The sequence below is a fragment of the Aricia agestis genome, chromosome 5 (genome assembly GCF_905147365.1).
Source record: "Aricia agestis chromosome 5, ilAriAges1.1, whole genome shotgun sequence".
NCBI classification, from domain to species: Eukaryota; Metazoa; Arthropoda; class Insecta; order Lepidoptera; family Lycaenidae; genus Aricia; species Aricia agestis.
Genome location: NC_056410.1, coordinates 14,724,343 through 14,734,170, shown reverse-complemented (window position 1 = coordinate 14,734,170; position 9,828 = coordinate 14,724,343).

Below are 9,828 nucleotides of genomic sequence, written 5' to 3'. Positions count from 1 at the left end.
TCTGTTTTACTTTTGAGGCCTACAATTGGTGCATTTGACACAATGTATCTAAGGGTCTATACAGACGGACCGCATTTCAACTGCAATCCAACCGCAAATTGCAGTTCAAGTGCAGTTTGAATGCAGTTGTCACGACTGCAATAGAACTGCAAACCAAACGCGCAGTTGGATTGCAGTTAATTTGCAGTTGGCGTGCAGTCGTGTGAACTGCATACCGACTGCATCCAAACTGCACTGCTGGAGAGCGGACCGTGCGGGCGGGTAGGATGGTGCAGTTTAGATGCAGTCAGTATGCAGTTCACACGACTGCACGCCAACTGCAAGTCTGCAACTGAACTGCAATCCGACTGCGCGTTTGGTTTGCAGTTCTATTGTAGGGTCTACACAGATGGACCGCATTTCAACTGCAATCCAACCGCAAATTGCAGTTCAAGTGCAGTTTGAATACAGTTGACACGACTGCAATACGACTGCAATAGAACTGCAAACCAAACGCGCAGTCGGATTGCAGTTCAGTTGCAGTTGGCGTGCAGTCGTGTAAACTGTATGGTTTGCAGTTCTATTGCAGTCGAATTGCAATCGTGTCAACTGCATTCAAACTGCACTTGAACTGCAATTTGCGGTTGGATTGCAGTTGAAACGCGGTCCGTCTGTGTAGACCCGTAATCGTGTCAACTGGATTTAAACTGCACTTGAACTGCAATTTGCGGTTGGATTGCAGTTGAAATGCGGTCCGTCTGTAGAGACCCTTACTGATTCTTGAAATTGCAATAATGTCAGAAATCGCGATAATACTCGATATTGCGTCCATTTTCAGTCTCTTAAAATGGTCTTAAAGTAGGGCCGAGGCTTCACTAAAGTTTGCGAACTCCTATTTTACGTTTCGAGCCTAAACAACTGTTAGCAAACGTTTATTCATAACGATTATGCTTAAAATAGGTTTACAACAGGCCTATTAAACTTGCGCTATTCTTTGACAGCTGTCACCTTAAAACGGTGTTAGAGCACTGTTAGAGAACCTCTGTGCTTTATTCATAATAAATTTAACAACAGGCTTTTAAAGCTTCTAAAAACCCACGCTAAGTTTTTATTCATACGACCGTTATTATTTATATCGTTGGTCACATGATATTTATTTTGTTAAGTTGGTAGTACAGACCTGTTTTAATGATCTTGCTTTCATTTAATTAAAAATGTTTATCAGTGATCTTGACCAATCATTAGAAAATATGTTATTTTTGTACTTATAAGTGATTGCTATTTTAAAGATGAATTATTTTGTTTTAGTCTTAATTTACAAACACACATTTAAATTGAGGGTTTTAAATTAGTAATAATGCTAGAATACTTGTTAAAATGTTATTGTACATAACGATGTTCATACCATGTAAATGTAGAGGTAGATTGATGATTTTTCATACATGTTGTGGCGGTATTAAAATGTTCTAGAAAGTGTCCAAAACATTCTAGAAACATCTTGGAATATTCTGGAGTGCCAAGGCTAAGCAAGGATTTACAGGTACGAGAATGATTCCAGAACATTCCAGAAAAGTCTCGAACGTTCTAGAAATTGTCGAAACCTAGCACGTAACAATATTATAAGACGTAACACTATATGAATTTTAGAATTACACCATTAATTCAAAATGTTTCACGACAAAAACAATTTCGTACAAAATGTATTAAAGATATAAAAGTATAGATAACCTTGTGTAATACCAAACCAATTTGTACTTTAGGTCGTAACTTCGTAAGACAGATATAAAAATTGTATGAATATTTATGATACTGAAGAGGTTTTGTGGTTAGGCTCGGCGTATTTTAAGCTGGTCGACAAACCCGTTGTGTCACTTTTAAATCTTATGACTATAAAAATAAGGTTTAAGGCTGGCAACACTGGATCCATCAGCAACTGTAATTTAAACATTTATTTTGTGCATACTTCAAGATTCACCCACATTTAAAAGAAAAACGAAATAAGTGTAAAATGAAGCAAGCAAATGTTTTATCCAATCTTAAAAAGGTTTTTGGAACGAAGTTCCTTATCGCGCGTTGCGAAAGGGGGCTAGACGGAAAAAATTGTAGCGATGTGACACAAAAGTGTCGGTATAATAATATAACAGCTAGAGCAAAAATGCTACAGTTATAAGCTGTGCGGAAGCGCGTGTCTCTCTCTCTTTTTTTTTATCAATTATAAATACCAAATAAAGTAGTTTACATTAAACTGTAAACATGTGAAATGTTTTAAAGTACGTGAACTACTAAAATACAAATAGTTGAACATTTTACATTATTCCCTAAAAAAAGTGAAAGCCAACAAACCGTTTTATTCCAAAATATTCTAAAAAAGTTTTGAAGTTCATTTAAAAAATGCATTTCTTTCACCGTCGGTGTACATGAGGCCTAAGACAAATTCCATCGCGTGATCGAGTCGCGTTTTTTCATGTAGATCTCTATCATAAAATGAGATGTAACTTATTTGCTTTCGTTGATAAGAATAAATATTCGGGGACAATCTTACATCGCTTAATCATAGCACCACTCGCCGGCTTCCTGTGTGACCAACTTTTATTATGTTATTATTCAACCTATACTTAGCAGTGCGATACTTTTTATCGGATTACGTCGATTTTGTTTTCATAAATAACTAGATTTTTATGGTAACAACTAGATGACCGTTGCGCCAAAATTAAAATAGGATCCTTTTTATATCGGTCAATTGTACGGACGAAGGTCCTTTCCCGGGAAATACCAAATTTTAGCAAAATCGGTTCAGCTGCTTGAGCGTGAATTGTAACAGACAGACAGACTGACTCACTTTCACATTTATAATATTAGTATGGATATCGCATGAGGTTCGTGCATTTCGCAAAAGCTTAACATTTTCCGCAATAATAATCTATCCTATCAAGAATAATTTCTTCAAAATTGTTTGAGCGGTTGAAGCATCAAGAGACGGGCAGACTTTCACATCACTACATATACATAATAATAATTATTATAAAACAAAGTCGCTTTTTTCCCTCATGTCCCTTTGTTCCCTTTAATCTTTAAAACTACGCAACGGATTTTGATGCGGTTTTCTTTAATAGATAGTGATTCAAGAGGAAGGTTTATAAGTATAATAATTAATAATGTGGGATAATGTGTGGTGGCCACAAAGGAACTGGAAGATCTTCCGACCGAGCGAGGTGTTATGCTCGGTCAGGCCGGAGCCCACGTGATACATTTCAGCTGTCGTATATATGTCGTAGGATGATTTGATAAATCCGTGTTTTCGCGAAATCCCTAGAATTTTCGCGAAAATTTGATTTATCAAATCATCCTACGATGTCGTAGGATGATTTGATAAATCGAATTTTCGCGAAAATTCTAGGGATTTCGCGAAAACACGGATTTATCAAATCATCCTACGACATATATACCGACGCGCTCAGAAAACTTCGATAGCGCGATGCAGGAATATTAGGCGAATTGTGGGTACCGCCACAATAACATTAATTAAATAGTGGAGAAATACTGTTAATTTTGGGGTTTCTAATGTGATGTCGTGATTTTTTTTACCCACTAACATTGCAAACGCAGGCTGAATCCTACGAGATTTATCAAAATAATGTACAAAGTATTGCATACAATGGAAAGGTCTACAGAAAACTCCACGATGACATATTATATGTCTATCTCTTATGGATATCCCACAATAACAGTTTTTGGTCATTTACTTTTAACTTCAAATTATGACTAATTTTCAAAGCGATTTTAACTAAAACAGCAATAATCCTTATTCAATTAAATACTTTAAATACATTATTGATTTAATATAGATGTATATTATGGTTCTTTACAGCATATGATTTAAATGAATATTTTCGAAGATATTACAGATTCAAAGATTGCGGGACGTAGTTTTTTGCGGCGGTACCGACCAATGCATTGTATCGATTTCAATCATTTCTTCAGTGAATGACATAGGCTTTCATATATTTTATACCCGTGCGAAACCGGGGCAGGTAGCTAGTTTATAATATTAATAGATGACCCGTGAACTTCGATAAACTTTCTGTGGACTTCCAAGAATATTTAAAGACGAGAATATTATTTTTAAGGCCTTGAAAAAAAAAACAAAATTGAAATTATACATTTTTATTTATATGAATTATGGCATAGGTTACAGTACCAATCATTTCGCTTCGATTTCATATATTACTCCGTGTTTAACACGTGGCCTTTCCAAGGCAGTCAATTTGACTGCAAGACAATTTCATTCCTAAATATTTCATAAACTATGTTTGTTTTTTTTTCATATTTTATGACTTTTCCTAATTTGCTATTATTAGGCTAGATCTATATTTAAAAAAAATTAACTATATGTTGTTTAAGAGATTCGATTACAAATACCTACTAAGACCGCGCACCGTCAATGTGAAGGCATACATATATTATAGAGGCAGCGAGAATAGTGAACAACGATATCTTCAAACTAAAGTGGGTATATTTGTTTTTGTTTATGTTGAATTGAATTCTGAGTAAGTTGTTACTGCCTAGCTTGTTTATATTTTATAGTAAATATTGATTTCGAGCAGTCATAATAAAATGCGTCGCCACCTCAGTAGTTCTCAAATAGAACAAGAACTGTTGCGATTTATGGATATTGGATATACAAGAAGATGTGTCGGGTGATGAAAGTAGTGATGGTTTTTACTAGCACTGCCTATTACAATAGGCAGTGCTAGTAAAAACCGTGATGCAGAATTTTAGCCATAACTGGTCACTTCTTCATCAGAAGACTTCGAAGTAGATTTATCTGCTACAATTTACAAATAAAGGTATTATTATAAATGGTATCTGTAATCTGTAATCTGATAGATCCATTAGCGGCTTGTGAACAGCATGTGGTTGGACGATCAGCTAGGACATCTTCAGTACCGGAAGTCGGTATGTTACAAGTAACAAGTGACGGCACAGAATGGACTTGTATTCTTCCAGACGCTAGTGGAGTAGCACGTCGTTGCCTGCAAAATATACTTCCTAGCCTAGCCTGTTCACGTTTTTTTTTTCAATATACTTGATTTAGCAGCTATAAACCCGTGAATTCTATATCAAAAAGTCATAGGTCATTTGACGACCTCTGTGGCTCAGTGGTGAGCGCGTCGGTAGCTCAAGCCGGGGGTCGCGGGTTCGAATCCCGCCGACGGAACAAAAAGTTTTCAATGTTCCCGGGTCTGGATGTGTATTAAATATGTGTATGATATAATAAAAATCTTAAATATATGTATAGTATAAAAGTATTAAATATATTTCCGTTGTCTGGTACCTGTAACACAAGTCCTTTAGGTACTTAGCACGGGGCCAGACTGACGTGGTGTGAAGCGTCCATAGATATTATTATTATTATTATTATAGGAATAAAAATTTTCGTTATGGTTTTATCCTTGAACTAGTGAGCGAAGTAGGTGCAGAGTGTGTGAAAAATAAAACACTTCAAATGCGATTCAAAGACAAGAAACTAATTCTAAAACAAGTGAACTATGTACTACAAACAATAAGAGACAGTAATGTTAAATCAATAGTATGTAATTGCAAAAAATATATATGTGAAAACAGCTCTATCTGTAAAAAAAGCTCTGTGTGGAAAATGTACAAAAGAGTTAAAAAAAACTATTACTTGCTAGAAATGCTATTCAGTTTAGGCTGAAATTGTTTACTGTCAATAAAAAAAATATTATTTTTATGATAAATATGCAATAATTTCATAAGAATTCTGACTTAATCTCTAGTACCCTCAAATTGACCGCTGCGGTCTTTGAAGGTATAGCATGAAACCCGGCCCTTCTAGTGTTAAAGTAAAAACACTTTGTACGTTTTAATGAAAAACAGGAGGTATGTTATTAATGTATCTGACGCTTTAAAGCTGGTTTAATTATCTTCTTTCCGTTTGAGTTTACTCTATATAATTAAACAAGCTTTAATTCCAATTCATTTTGTCTAAATCGATATAAATAATTGACAAACGATATAAAAACATAGAAGTCAATCAGCTATTAAAACAAAGAAGTCCAATTTCGTACAATAAATTCCAGCAGCCGCGGAGGCAATCACAAACAATAATATTTCCAATACAGCGCCTTCGATAGCTTTTTGTAAGAAATAGTAAGGTGCGTATGGCTTGTCGATAGATCATATAATTTGATGCATAGTCAGATGGTGGAATAATGTTTGGTCGAGTTAAGTCAAGTGCATCTTGATCTGTCAGCTGGGCTTAACATGACCAGGCCAAATTACAAAGATACTTCATCTTCCTATGAATCAATTTGTCTAATAGTTCTTATAGGTTAATAGTTATTAACCTATCTACCTAGTGATACCTAGCTATCACTTAACCGCATTCCGGTACCAGAGCCAGCCGTAAAATAATCTTTTACTTTAAAGTTTTATTAGTAAGTTTAGTGAATGGTATTTAATCGTTTTTTTTTTTTGTATTAGTGGCAAGCTTGCAGGAGAAAACTCGTGCGACAATTCTAATGTTTTTTTCTGAATTTGTTCTTTGTTTGATATAACATGTTTATCACTACTTCAAGTTTATCGAAGACCATAATTCTACCTATTTATATTTTATCGTAACTTCACATCACTACTCCGAAACAGCGTTAGCAAACATTGTGTTCTCCGATTGTATATAGTGAAAGTATTTCACCTTATATTTTTGGTGGCTCAAAACAAAGAGCTTTAATCTTTTGATACGAGAGCATCAGATACGAAACTATACGTTATCCTGTCAATTGAATTATTTATTCGGGCTTGATCTCTATTCTCTACATATAGAAAAAACTAATATTAGGGCCTATTTCACCACTTTCTGATGAAGTGCCGAATAGGCTATTTACAACTTTTTTGACAGATTCTTCATACTTGATCTGTCAAGTTAATTGGCCTCATAATATTATACGAGTACTTGTCTCACCATATTATGTGACACATATTATACATATGGAACATACGTAAGTACAAAGTGTAAAGTGTAAACATAGAAACGTAGGTAAATAGAAGCGTGCAATAAAGACGACAAATGTACATCTCTTGTAAAAAGGTTTGCCGCGGAACGTATTACGCGGCGACACTCGACCGAGATTCCCTGGCTTTTTGCACCCTAATCACCTGAACGTAAAAGGTTATGCTTATCTGAAGACGGGTGAGGTGAGCTCACGAGCTGTTAAGCGGAAATGCTTTTGTCACTAAAATAATACGCCATATTAACACTACAATGGAAAACAATCTTGAGACAATCTTTCTTTTAAATGATGCTGGCGCGAGCACTTCTGGCGCAATTTACATCTCATAAGGCTTTATGTTTAGTTTGATAAGTCTAAGTTAAAGGAGACTTCACTAATAATTAATTGTAATAATGACATTGACTTTAAAAATATGTTGTCAAGTCATTGAGTACCTGCACAGTCAACACTCACTAAACATCCATTCTTCTAGTCTATTTTTATTTTTAATAACTACTAGCTGTCCCGGTGAACTTCGTGTCACTATAAACCCTTCCCTGGACTTCTGCGAATATTTTGGGACTAAAATTAGCCCAATCCGTTCAGCCGTTTTCGAGTTTTAGCGTTTTAGCGTTACTAACACAATTGAAAATCAACTTTTATATATATAATATAGATACAGTATACAGTGTACAGTTTAATAAAATACCGTAACATTTCATTTGACGAATGCCAACTTTTTTGTGCACGCTGTGTTGAAATAAAGAAAAATTGTCAAGTAGAAAAAACTTCGTCATTTTTATTGGAGTTCGTTGCGGTCGTCCATTTTCGAGTATTTTGAGAGCTCTATAAACTACAAAACTCTAACACGATTTATTTCAAATGGAAACCTTTACCCATGCGCGACCAATAGATTGCCTATCAATCTTTTTTAGTACCTAGTAGTGTATGATATAACTAACGTCGTCAGTAACATATAAAATAAAATGTTGCCCTTATTACAAGAAGAATAAGCTAAAATATCTTCACTTAAAAAAATCATAATGTATTATGAATAATTTTTAACCGACTTCCAAGAAGGAGAAGCTTGTATGTGGAATAATTAACGTTTGAAGTTCAAAGCAAAACTTACTTTAAAATAGTTACCAATACTAGTTAGGAAAAAGGGGTCATACGTGTTTAAAACATATCTCAGCTTACGATTACTCCAATGAATGAATGAATATTCTTTATTGCATTTACACATAACATAATAATATAAAGAAATACAAACTTATTAGTACTATTAATAAACTACATATAGACATAAAAGGCGGCTTTATTGCTATGCAGCAATTTCTTCCAAGCAACCAAAAAGCAGGAAATTATTTTATATTATAAAAGCAAATATGCAATGTGCAAAAAGAAAACAATCTACAACTAATTACTTACTTGCATCTAAAAAGTTAAAAATAAAAACATTAATAATATGACCATATACAAACGGTAATTAAATAAAACCCCTCTTTTTTGTCGGGGGTTAAAAAAAACTAGGCATTTGCATCCATTGTGTATGATTTATACAGTATTTTCAGAGCGAAGTAACCACTCTTCAAATACTGTAGTGTCTGGGACAAGATTTTTTTAAATGTATGGTTGGCCAAGCATATACAGCATTCTCGCAACATAGTCGGCCTAGTCCAGAGGAAACAACGCGTCAATACGTCTGGGACCAACCATGTGCGGATTTCCCAAACGGTAATTAAGGCTAGGTTATTCCAAATTCACGTTTCTAGAATGAGTAATTTTTAAAGAAAGCGTCATTAAAAAAAACTGAAAAATATATACATGTATAGATACATCTTTTAACTAGTGACTTTTATGGTTAGAAACACAATACAGATAATTTTACTCGATAAAAAAAAATTCCGAAACAACCTCGATTTTAAAAACATTTTGAGTTTTATAGGACTTACAGGGACTCAATCAAAAAATAATTTGGATAGTTCGATTACTATTAAAATTTTAAAGGGAAATGTACAGATACATGTTTAGTTATACTATTTTTTATCTAAGTAAAAAGGTTTTTTCTCCTATTTCGCCCTATCATGGACGCGGCGAGCGCCGTAATCGTAACCGCCACTGTACAAGGCGCGCTGATATGAATGTTATTTTAATGTCATTTACGTCGATATTCGCACTGACAGACATCGACCTGCAAATTTAGGAATAACTTCCCCTTAACGTAAGTGATAGTACAGTACATAGCTTACGTCAAATATATTACATAGAGAGCTTCGCAATCATGGCTCTAAGTGGATACGTGCCTTTAGCCTAATCACTCGTAAGCGAATTAAAACAAAACAGGCCGCGAGTGAGCCAGCATCTGACAATTTAGTTGCGAAGTTAGTAATTAGCGGAGTATAGAAATTTGCATACTAAGCTAAGCTTATGGCGCCGTTTGTCTTCCGAAGAGTTCTGTAGCGACAGCCGTCTGTTATTTATATAACGGAGTTCGTTCTGTTAATGTTTTTCGATTTAGAATATGGTTAGTAAGCTCTTGATAAATCATGAATATGGCGTATATAACAAAAATGATACCCAGTTTGCGCCATAATTCGTTTATCGCGCGGGAACCGTACATTTTTCCGGAATAAAAAGTGTTATAATATTATGTCCTTTCTCGGGAGTCAAGGATCTGAAAAAAATACACCGAATTTTTAATCGGTTCAGCGGTTTGGGCGTGACAGACAGAACAGACAGACAGACGCACACACTTTCGTATTTATAATATTAAGTAAGTATAAGTATGGATAGTATTGATATTAAATGTTAGGTAAAATTTCAAGGATCAAGAGAC